Here is a 12,784-nt window from a genome sequence, read left to right on the forward strand (position 1 = left end):
CAGCACAGCAACGAGACAAGCCTCTGCCTTCATGAATGTCACTTTCTCACAGGACAGAGACAGATAATAACACAATAATACAAATAAGAAACTCAAGACAAGTGTGGTAGCATGTGCCTGTAGTCCCAGCTATTTGGGAGGCTGAAGTATGATGATCGATTGAGCCCAGGAGTTCAAGGCTACAGTGAGCTATGATCATACCACTGCACTCCATCCTAGGTGACAAAGCAAGACCTCATTGATTTAAAAAATAACAAATAAAAAATAAAAATAAGAAGCTCAGACCAGGCACGGTGGCTCACAGCTATAATCCCAGCACTTTGGGAGGGAGAGGTGTGCAGGTCATTTGAGGTTGGAAGTTGGAGACCAGCCTGACCAACATGGTGAAACCCCATCTCTACCAAAACCACAAAAAATTAGCCAGGCGTGGTGGTCCCAGTTACTCAGGAGGCTGAGGCAGGAGGATCACTTGAGCCTGGGAGGTGGGAGTTGCAAGGATCTGGGGTCATACCACTGCACTCCAGCCCAGGCAACAGAGCAAAACTCTGTTTCAGACAACAAAAAACAGGCTGGGTGCGGTGGCTCATGCCTGTAATCCCAGCACTTTGGGAGGCCGAGGCAGGTGGATCACCTGAGGCCAGGAGTTCGAGACCAGTCTGCCCAACATTGTAAAACCCTGTCCCTACTAAAAATAAAAAAAAATTAGCCAGGTGTGGCGGTGTGCGCCTATAGTCCCAGCTACTCAGGAGGCTGAGGTGGGAGAATCACTTGAACCCGGGAGGTGGAGGCTGCAGTGAGCTGAGATCACACCACTGCACTCCAGCCTGGCGACAGTGAGACTCCATCTCAAAAATGTCAAAAAAAAAAAAAAAAAAAAGACCTTTAAAATGACAGAGCCTCCACACTCAGGGACATACCACTCTCAGAATATTAAAACCTGACCATCAGGGAAGGAGGTTCACAAAAGTTGAGAGTCCCATCTCCTGGATAGCAAAAACACAAAAAGCCCAGAGACCTTATACCCAGGTAGAAAATAAAAAACTGACTTGGAGAATTCACAATCTAGAAAAGGGCACCAATAGCTTAGAAACCTCACACCTGGCTGGGCCCTGGCTCACACCTGTAATCCCAGCACTTTGGGAGGCAGAGGTGGGTGGATCACTTGAGCCTAGGAGTTTGAGACCAACCTGGGCAACATAGCAAAATCCTGTCTCTACAAAAAATACAAAAATATTAGCCAGGTGTGGTGGTGCGTGCCTACAGTCCCAACTACTTGGGAGGGTGAGGTGGGAAGATCCCTTGAGTCTGGGAGGTGGAGGTTGCAGTGAGCTGAGATCGTGTCACTGCACACCAGCCTGGGTGACAGAGTAAGACCCTGTCTCAAAACAAAAGGAAAGAAAAGAAAGAAAGAAAGAGAGAGAGGAAGGAAGGAAGGAAGGAAGGAAGGAAGGAAGGAAGGAAGAAGGAAGGAACCCTTACACCTTGACAGAGATTTTCCAAAAGCTAGAGACCTCACACTACGTGACACAAGCCACAAAGAGTTCAGAGATTTCACTCCACGGAACAAAGACCCAAGTAACTCAGATACCACACACCATGGTATAGAGACTCTCAAACAGATTAAAGATATCACAGCCTGGGCAGGTGCGGTGGCTCAAGCCTGTAATCCCAGCACTTGGGAGGCCGAGACGGGGGATCACGAGGTCAGGAGATCGAGACCATCCTGGCTAACATGGTGAAACTCCGTCTCTACTGAAAAATACAAAAACTAGCCGGGCAAGGTGGCGGGCACCTGTAGTCCCAGCTACTCAGGAGGCTGAGGCAGGAGAATGGTGTGAACCGGGAGGCGGAGCTTGCAGTGAGCTGAGATCCGGCCACTGCACTCCAGCCTAGGCGACAGAGCGAGACTCTGTCACAAAAAAAAAAAAAAAAAAAAAGAGATATCACAGCCTGTACAAAGACCCTCAAGCTACTCAGGGACCTGGTACTCTAGCACACAGAATCCCCCAACAGCTAATATCACCACATGATAAAATGCTCCCACCAGTCTTGAGATTTCACAACTGAAATACATACTCCCAAAATTACTTGTATATTTAACATCCTACAAAAAGATACTGAAGAGCTCATTGGCTGGCGCGGTGGCTCACACTTGTAACCCCAGCACTTTGGGAGGCTGAGGCGGGTGGATCACCTGAGGTCAGGAGTTCAAGACCAGCCTGGCCAACACAGTGAAACCCCATCTCTACTAAAAATATGAGAATTAGATGGGCGTCGTGGCAGGTGCCTGTAAACCCAGCTACTCGGGAGGCTGAGGCAGGAGAATTGCTTGAACCTGGGAGGCGGAGGTTGCAGTGAGCTGAGATCAAGCTACTGCACTCCAGCCTGGGTGACAGAGCTAGACTCCATCAAGAAAAAAAAAAAAAAGAAGAAGAAAGAGAAAAAGAAAGAAAGAAAGAGGGAGGGAGGAAGGAAGGAAGGAAGGAAGGAAGGAAGGAAGGGAGGAGCTCATTGACCTCACATTTTGGATATAGTCAATAAATCGGCTCAGAGACCTGGCATGTGGTAAATATGCCTGGAAGAGCAATGTGGCCTCAAACTCAGGAGAGAACCTCAAAAGTTCAGAAATGTCCACAGTCAGGGACACCAATCCTCAAAAATGGTAATCACCTCACAATGATGAAAATGGACCGCAACAAAGAGTTCAGAGAACTCACACATGATAAAAATAAACAGCTTATATGTTGCGGTAAACTGAGGAACAGAGAGACCAATATGGAGTACAGGAGGATTGTTGTTTATTTTAGGTACACACCGGCTCAGCTTTTTGGATATGAATTCACTGAGCCAGTGCGTACCTAAAATAAACAACAATCCTCCTGTACTCCATATTGGTCTTTCCATTCCTCGTTGACTGCAACATTTTTGGCGACCACAAGGACTGGAGAGGGCCCACGGGTCTCGAACCACCCAGAGAGGTTGGTTTACCTAACCACGGAAAGCATTGTCGAAGTAACCACTGAGCTAAAGCCAGCCCCCAGAGGCAAAGGAGACATTTAAAAAACATAATAGGCCGGGCGCGGTGGCTCAAGCCTGTAATCCCAGCACTTTGGGAGGCCGAGACGGGCGGATCACGAGGTCAGCAGATCGAGACCATCCTGGCTAACACAGTGGAACCCCGTCTCTACTAAAAAATAGAAAAAACTAGCCGGGCGAGGTGGCGGGCGCCTGTAGTCCCAGCTACTCGGAGGCTGAGGCAGGAGAATGGAGTGAACCCGGGAGGCGGAGCTTGCAGTGAGCTGAGATCTGGCCACTGCACTCCAGCCTGGGTGACAGAGCGAGACTCCGTCTCAAAAAAAAAAAAAAAAAAAAAACCATAATAATGCTTAAGAAGCCTGGGAAAAGAGTAACAGTAAAAGAATCTGTCTTTCTCTTTTCATTCTTCAACCTTGCTCTGGAAGTTGTGGGGGGTGGGGGTGTCTGGAGCCCATCCCTTTGGCCTTGGGTATTCGGACAGCATTATCTTATAACTGTCCTTGAAGTGAGCTTGCTAGGCAGAGGAAAACTTGTTCTTTTCTTTTTAACCCTTGCCTGCCTGTTACTTTTCTTGGAGTGAATAAATGCAGTACTTATTATTATTTTTATCATTATTTTAAAATTTCTGCCTCACATGGAACTCACATTCAAGGAAGTGTGAGATGTCACATGTTGGGAGGTAGAACCCCAAAGGGTTCAGAAGCCTCAGCCTGGCCTGTAGATCAGAGACCTGGGAAACAGCCTACAGTCTTCACACCCTGAAACTCAGACTCCCAAATATCCCAAGAAATTCATAGTCCGAAAGAAAAATATTTCAGTGACCTCACATCCTGTGACACAGGCTCCTAAACACCTCAGGACCTCATACTATTGGTCAGTAACCTCCAAATACCTCAGAAAGCTCACGCCTTGGAAAAAAATGCAAAGTACTCAAGGTCCTCACATTATTGATATGAAAGGTGTCATATTAGATATTGTGGACTGCTGGCCAGTTCCCACAATAAGGTGGTGAACCCCCTGGACCCAGCTTTCACTATCTTGTGTGTGTCTACTATTTCTCGACCTGTTGATCCACCTAGGAGCAAAGAGAGAGCCCCGTTGCATTGCGGACTACCGTGCACTGAGCCGAGGAACAAAGAAGGCCCACATTGGGCACCAGATATGTGGGAACTGGTCAGCAGCCCACAATACAACAGGGCTCTCTCTTTGCTCCCAGGTGAATCGGCAGGTCAAGAAATAATGGACACACACAAGATAGTGAAAGCTGGGTCCAGGGGTGTCACCGCCTTATTGCGGGAACTGGCCAGCAATCCACAATATCTGGTGCCCCACTTTGGGAGCCAGATATTGCGGGAACTGGCCAGCAGCCCTCAATGCAACAGGGATCTCTCTGCTCCCAGGCGGATCAGCAGGTGGAGAAATAATAGACACACACAAGATAGTGAAATCTGGGTCCAGGGGGGTCCCCGCCTTCTGGTCCCACGGTGCCAACAGTGCACTGGCTATGCCAGCATTTATTATTAAGTTTAGTGAGGGCGAGGGTAGGTTAGTGAGGGATTTAGGGTCATTTGATTATGAGGTGAGATGGTTACATGGGGATGAAGTAACTCTTTAACATGACATCTGTATGTAGAAGTACAGTATACAGAGATAAGAATTGACAATATAGTGTGTGCATCAGTCATTTCTAACAGAGCCTTCAAACAGGAACAGCAGTAACAGTTGTAGCAAAAGCTGGTTACAAACAATTCATAGAAACAGGACGTGAAGTTTAATTTCTAACAGAGCCTTAAAACAGGAACACAGTCTTTCCATAACCTATGATTAGCAAGATATGAATCAGCAGTAATAGTTGCAGCAAACAATTGGTTACAAACAATTCATAGAAATAGGACATGAAGTTAGACAACCGGTTAGACCAGAAATTCTCAGAAGGGAGTATGAACCCTAAAGAGGCCTAGAAGAGCCGTGGCAAGATGAGGGCGTTTATAGCCCTATCTTATCCATATGGACAGACGCCCCTCCATGCACCCGTTTATAGGTTCTCCATGAGGGTTGCATTCCATTCCCAGAGCTATGAACATCTGCTTATCTGGGATAGGAATCCTGGTGATGTGAACCCCCCTGACTGCACGTCCATTCATAGGCTCTCTGCAGGGGGAAGAACATCACGTGCTGTTGGTTCATTCTGGCAGTCCAACCTGGCATTGTCTTTACACAATCCTACATGCAATTTTGTGTTTACAATAATCAGAAGCATTTCATCTTTCATTCCATAGCAATAGTTTCAGGGGGTCTCCCTATAGTAGTGCACACCTGTAATCTCAACTACTTGGGAGGCTGAGGTGGAGGATTGCTTGAGCCCAGGAGTTCAAGACCAGCTTGGGTAACACAGAGAGATCCCATCTCAAAAAAAAAAAGAAAAAAGTCCTGGTGCAGTGGCTCACGCTGTAATTCCAGCACTCCGTGTGGCTGAAGTGGGAGGACTGGTAAAGGCCAGAAGTTCAAGACATTCATGGGCAACATAGCAAGACCCCATCTCTAAAAAAAGTTTTTTTGAGGTAGGGTATCTATCACTCTGTCACCCAGGCTGGAGTGCAGTGGCATGATCACGGCTCACTGCAGGTTGATGCTCAATTGATCCTTCCACCTCAGCCTCCTGAGTAACTGGGGTTACAGGAGTGCACCACCACTCCTGGCAAAAAAAATATATTTAAAAAGAAAAAAATCCCACAATTTTGCACAAAGGCCATTACAACCTTAAGCAAAAAATACTTTGGGGACATCTGCCTAGCAACTGCCTATCCAACTCTGGACTGGCATCACCCTTGTTACTGATCTTTGCGGCCAAGGATAATCATTTGAAAACAATTATGTAACTCTCCTCATTTTTCCTTTAAAAACCTTTGTCTTCCTTTACCTCCCTGAGTATGCACATAGTTTACTATGGCATACATATTCCCATTGCAATGCCCCATCCCTGAATGAATATTTCTCTTTCTTTCTTTCCCTCCCTCCCTCCCTCTCTCCCTTCTTTCTTTCTTTCCTTCTTTCTTTCTTCTTCCTTCCTTCCTTCCTTCCTTCTTTCTTTCTTTCTTTCTTTCTCTTTCTTTCATTTCTTTCTTTCTTTCCTTCCTTCCTTCCTTCCTTCTTTCCTTCCTTCCTTCCTTCCCTCCCTCCCTCCCTCTCTCCCTCCTCCCTCCCTTCCTTCCTTCCTTCCTTCCTTCTTTCTGTCTTCTGTCTTTTTCTTTCTTTCTTTCTTTTTGAGACAGAGTCTCACTCTGTCACCCAGGCTGGAGTGCAATGGCGCGATCTCAGTTCACTGCAACCTCTGCCTCCTGAGTTCAAGTGATTCTCCTGCCTCAGCCTCCAGAGCAGCTGGGACTACCGGCGCCCACCACCATGCCTGGCTAATTTTTGTATTTTTAGTAGAGACGGGGTTTCACCATATTGGCCAGGCTGGTCTCGAACTCCTGACCTTGTGATCCACCTGCCTTGGCCTCCCAAAGTGCTGGGATTACAGGCGTGAGCCACCACAGCCAGCCAAATATCTTTTTCTTTAGAAAGCCTCTCTGTCATTTAGGTTAACCCTGAGAGCAGAACCCCAAATAGTCTGTAGATATCACACCCTAAGACACAGATCCCTAAAGAATTAAGAGATCTCATACCTGAGACATAGTCCCTCAAATAAGCCTTACACTTTCCCCTGTAGATTAAGCCATTTGTTCTGTAAGGGGACAGGCTAGGTGGTCTAGGCAGTGTGGTTACTGTTTCCCTCCTCCAGCCAGCACCACAGGGGGCAAGAAGGAATCTTTCTCCAGATTCTCTCTGTTCATCCAGTGAGAGTCTGGTGAGGTTTCTGGAGTAAAACCTACAAAAGTTAGCCAAGCATGCTGGCTCACACCTGTAATTCCAGCACTTTGGGAGGCCGAGGCAGGTGGATTGCTTGACCCCAGGAGTTCAAGACCAGGCAGAGCAACATAGTGAGACCTTGTCTCTATTATAAATAAATAAATAAATAAATAAATAACAATTTTAGACTGGGCGCAGTGGCTCATGCCTGTAATCCTAGCACTTTGGGAGGCCAAGGCAGGAGGATCACCTGAGGTCAGGAGTTCAAGACTAGCCTGGCCAACACAGTGAAACCCCGTCTCTCTAAAAATACAAAAATTAGCTGGGCGTGGCAGCAAGTTCCTGTAATACCAGCTACTCAGGAGGCTGAGGCAGGAGAATAGCTTGAACCCAGGAGGCAGAGGTTGCAGTGAGCAGAGATTGCGCCATTGCACTCCAAACTGGGCAACAGAGAGAGACTCTGTCTCAATAATAATAATAATAATAATAAATAATAATAATAATTTTAAAACAACCTGCAAAAGGGTGGGAACTCCCCTATGACAGCAGTCCCCAAAAGCTTCACACTCTTTCCGTAGCCTGCACTCAGCCTCCAGAAATTCATCAACATTTCAAGTTCAAACTTCTGTCAGCTCATATAGCATCTGGTGGCTTCAGCCTGGAGTAAGCAAATGCCCTGGTCCTGTGTCTCTCTGCAGGTACTGTGTCTCTCTCCAGATTTCAGGATGGTCACCTGTCCTGTGATCTCAGTTCTCTGATGAGTTCGTGCTGTTGTTCATTTGCTTTCTGCCCAGGTTTTTTCTTGTGAGGTTAGGAGTTCTTTTTCAGTTCTTTTTATGTCCATGTTAAAACCAGAAGCCTTTTTATTTCTTTTTGATCTTAAAATCTTTTCTCCTTTTCCTCTCAAGCCAATATCTGTTGTTTTTATTTGCTCTTATGTTACTTCCAATTTGTTTGTTTTTAGAGAGAGAGTCTCAATCTGTTGCCTAGGCTGGAATGCAGTGGCGCAATCATGGTTCACTGCAGCCTCAAACTCCTGGGCTCAAGTGATCCTTCCACCTCAGCCTCCCAAGTAGTTGGGACTACAGGCACGTGCCACCACACCCAGCTTCCTTCTAGTTTAGTCTGCATTTATGAAATGACTTTTTGTTTGTTCCTAATTCTTTCCCAAATTCTATTCCCCATTTCTGATTTTTTCTCTTTCTGGTTTATGCTGTTCTTTCTTATCTTTTTTAATTTCTTAATCTCTTTGAGCTCATTTGGCAATATTAGGACAGAATTTTCATCTGTTTTGCAGGCACATCTTTCTGGCATTCTCCCATTGTCTGTAGTGAGGTCATTTTGCTCTGTTTTTCTTTTTCTTATAATAACTTTTTAAGGGATTTCACTTCCATCTTTTTATATGACGTTAATTTCTGGTATGTTTAGAAGGAAACCTCTTCTAAGTTCATGGTTATAGCTCCCTCTTCTGTTCTGTGAAGAGCTCAAAATGATGGGAGCTCACTTTCAGAGACAGCCAGGTTCTGTTTTCTCTCACTTTTATATGAACTTTGTTTTTCCTTTATTTATATGTTCCCCCTACTCACGTTGGATTCTATTTCCAGTTTTTCCAGTGTGCCTATTTTGGCAGTTCATGGGACCCAGACATTTCAGCCCTTTCAGAAGTATTCTTTATTTTTGTTTATGTTTTAAAAGTTATATTAATAAGTTATAAAAATCTATATCTGACACACACACATACACAGAGAGAGTGAAAGAATGAAAACACTCGAAGATTACATAATAAATGACTAATAACGACTAACGGTGGGGTGGACACTGGGTAGATGGACTGTGATGGCACGAAGCTTTCCACTGCCCTGTTTGTTTATTTGTTTGTTTGTTTGTTTGTTTTTGAGATGGAGTCTCGCCCTGTCGCCCAGGCTGGAGTGCAGTGGCGCAATCTTGGCTCACTGAACCTCTGCCTCCGTTCAAGTGATTCTCCTGCCTTGGCCTCCCAAGTAGCGGGGATTACAGACGCCCACCACCACCTCTGGCTAATTTTTGCATTTTTAGTAGAGACAAGGTTTCATCAAGTTGGGCAGGCTGGTCTCAAACTCCTGACTTCAGGTGATCCGCCCACCTTGGCCTCCCAAAGTGCTGGGATTATAGGTGTGAGCCACTGTGCCTGGCCCACTGCACTCCTTTTCACCTTTGCTTCTGAAGCATACGCATATCACATATTCAAAAATTAAGTAATTCTTTAAAAATGTGCCCACATACTGGGTATATACCCAAAGGAAAAGAAATCATTCTACCAAAAAGACACATTGCAGCACTAGTCACGATAGCAAACACATGGAATCAGCCTAGATGCCCATCAACAGCAGATTGGATAAAGAAAATGTGTCAGATATACACCATGGAATACTACACAGTCATAAAAAAGAACACAATCATGTCCTTTGCAGCAACATGGATGCAGCTGGAGGCCATTATCCTAAGCAGATTAATACAGGAACAGAAAAAAAAAAAAAAAAAACTACATGTTCTCACTTATAAGTGGAAGCTAAATACTGAATACACATGAATGTAAAGATGGAAAATAGGAGAAGCACGCTTACTTTGCACACCGAGCTCTGCGCTGTGGCCTCTGCTGTCTGCGTGAGGCTAGATGAACCTGGAAAGAAAATCCAGAAGGAGAGTCCAGAAAGGGAGGAAAGCCAGAGGAAAAGATGCTAGAACCATAGGAGAATGGCATGATTAACCTTCTAGATTATGAGCATGTAGAAGATGAAACTTTTCCTCCTTTCCTACCTCCAGCCTCTCCAGAGAGACAAGATGGTGAAGGAGCTGAACCTGATAAAGAATCAGGAAGTGGAGCACTTGTTCCTGTGCCTTCAAAGAGAGCAGTTAAAATAAATATATCCAAGCTGGATGCTCACAGATTAATTTCAGAGAGAGGGCTTCCAGCCTTAAGGCATGTATTTGATAGGGCAAAATTCAAAGGTAAAAGTCATGAGGCTGAAGACTTAAAGATGCTAATTAGACACATGGAACACTGGGCACATAGGTAATTCCCTAAACTGCAGTTTGAGGATTTTATTGACCGAGTTGAATACCTGAGAAATAAAAAGGAAATTCAGACCTGTTTAAAATGAATTTGACTTGATCTCCCTATTTTAAATGAATATGTTGTTAGCAATAATGATGAAGTTGGGGAAAATAATGGACATTGTGTAACTGCTGCTGTATTAGATCCCTTTCTGACAAACTCATCTGAAAGTGAGATGTTTGCTTCTGAGTCAAGTAGAAGCCTAACAGAAGAGCAACAACAAAGGATTGAGAGAAATAAACAACCGACCTCGGAAAGAAGGCAGGCAAAGCTGCTGTTAATAGTCCCTAGGAAATGATAATGTTAATGAATACACCCAGGGTACAGACAATTGAAGAGGTTAATACTGATGAAGATCAAAAGGAGGAGTCAAATGGATTAAACAAAGACATTCTAGACAATCTATGTAATGATGCTCCTGCCAATACTTTAAATGAAGAGAAGGATTTAAAATGAGAGGAAACACAGCTGGACCAGTCTTTTTAAGTGTGCAACAGTGGCCAGGCACGGTGGCTCAAGCCTTAATCCCAGCACTGTGGGAGGCTGAGGTGGACAGATCACCTGAGGTCGGGAGTTCCAGACCAGCCTGACCAACAAGGAGAAACCTCATCTCTACTAAAAATACAAAAATTAGCCGGCGTGGTGGCACATGCCTGTAATCCCAGCCACTCGGGAGGCTGAAGCAGGAGAATAGCTTGAACCCGGAGGCAGAGGTTGCTGTGAGCCAAGATCGCACCATTGCACTCCAGCCTAGGCAACAAGAGTGAAACTCCATCTCAAAACAAAAACAAAACCTGGGCGCAGTGACTCACGCCTGTAATCCCAGCACTTTGGGAGGCCGAGGCAGGCGGATCACGAGGTCAAGAGATTGAGACCATCCTGGCCAATATGGTGAAACCCCGTCTCTACTAAAAATACAAAAATTAGCTGGGCGTGATGGCACGCGCCTGTGGTCCCAGCTACTCGGGAGGCTGAGGCAGGAGAATGGCTTGAACCCAGGAGGCGGAGGTTGTAGTGAGCTGAGATCACACCACTGCACTCCAGCCTGGCTACAGAGACTCCATCTCAAAAAAAAGAAAAAAAAAAAAAAGGGCAACAGTAACTTGATGCTTCATCCAGAAATGTTACTGAAGCTAGATGGGTTTCCATTAAGAGAAAATGTATCTGTTAACTCCCCATTCTGCAAGCTTGGTGTTACTATGTATTTTTTCTCCTTTGAATGAAAATCCTTAGGTAGTAAAACTTTTACAGATTACTATTTAAAATCTGGTAATCTGGTATTTATTTATAATTATGCCTGTCACTTTAGTTGTCTATTCTCTTTAGTGTTTATTTTTATATAGATATGACTTCATAAAATGATTATTAGGTAATAAGCAGTTTCTGCTGCTGGTCTGCCATTGAATGCCTTGTTTTCACTAAATTGGGAGATTTTGTTGTTTTTTACTGCTCCTTACAGAGCAGGACTAACCCATGGACAGTGTGCCCAGAGTAGGCTGGGTGAAGCTTTTTTTGTAGTTTTGTTTTTGTCTTTGTTTTGTTTTTGTTTTTGTTTTTTTTATGAGATGGAGTCTTGCTCTGTTGCCCAGGCTGGAGTGCAGTGGCGCGATCTCAGCTCACTGCAACCTCTGCCTCCCGGGTTCAAGTGATTCTCCTGCCTCAGCCTCTCGAGTAGCTGGATTACAGGCATGTGCCACCATGTCCGACTAATTTTTGTAAACCTGGGTGAAGTTTTAAGGTACACATATATATTGAATATTAATGTCCATTTTTTAAAAGAAGTAAAAATAAAAATTATTGAAAACTAAAACAAACAAAAAAAGATGGGAAAAATAGACACTGGGAACCATTAGACGGGAGAGGGAGAGAGAAGGGCGTGGGCTGAAAAACCACCGTTGGGTACTATGCTTACTGCCTGGGCGATATGATGATTGGGACCCCAAGCCTCAGTGTCATGCAATTTACCCATGTAACAATCTGCGCATGTACCCTTTGATCTATAATAAAAGTTGGAAAAAAATCCACATTTAAATATCAGGATTTTTTTTTTTTTTTTGAGACAGAGTCTCACTGTGTCGCCTAGGCTGGAGTGCAGTGGTGTGATCTCAGCTCACTGCAACCTTCACCTCTTGGGCTCAATCAATCCTCCCACCTCATCCTCCTGAGTAGCTGGGACTACAGGCGCATGCCACCACGCCTGGCTAATACTTTTTGTAGAATGGGGTTTTGACTTGTTGCCAAGGCTGGTCTCAGACTCCTGAGCTCAAGCAATCCACCCGCCTTGGTCTCCCAAAGTGCTGGGATTACAAGCATGAGCCACCACAGCTGACCCTAAAATATCAGGATCTAATTGGGAAAAAAGAAACAAATACTACATGTTCTCACTTACAAGTGGGAGCTAAACATTGGATACACACAGACATAAAGATGGGAACAATAGACACTGGGGTCTCCAAAAGGAGAGAGTGAGGGAAGGGGGCAAAGGTTGAAAAACTACCTATTGTGGCTAGGTGCGGTGGCTCACGCCTGAAATCCCAGAACTTTGGGATGCCAAAGTGGGTGGATCACCTGAGGTCAGGAGTTCGAGACCAGCCTGGGCAACAGGCAAAACCCCGTCTCTACTGAAAATACAAAAATTAACTGGGGTGGTGGCACATGCCTGTAGTCCCAGCTACTTGGGAGGCTGAGGCAGGAGAATCCCTTGAACCCAGAAGGCAAAGGTAACAGTGAGCTGAGATCACGCCACTGCACTCCAGCCTGGGCAACAGAGCAAGGCTTTGTCAAAATAAAAATAAAAAAAAA

At 45.0% G+C, this 12,784-nt stretch overlaps 1 pseudogene; it reads left to right on the forward strand.

Moving 5' to 3' along the window:
* The first annotated feature begins 9,602 nt into the window (after positions 1 to 9,602).
* On the forward strand, positions 9,603 to 11,153 carry LOC117077772 (annotated as a pseudogene).
* The last annotated feature ends 1,631 nt before the right edge of the window (positions 11,154 to 12,784 follow it).

Source organism: Trachypithecus francoisi, unplaced genomic scaffold (genome assembly GCF_009764315.1).
Source record: "Trachypithecus francoisi isolate TF-2019V2 unplaced genomic scaffold, Tfra_2.0 Lachesis_group6, whole genome shotgun sequence".
Lineage (NCBI taxonomy): Eukaryota > Metazoa > Chordata > Mammalia > Primates > Cercopithecidae > Trachypithecus > Trachypithecus francoisi.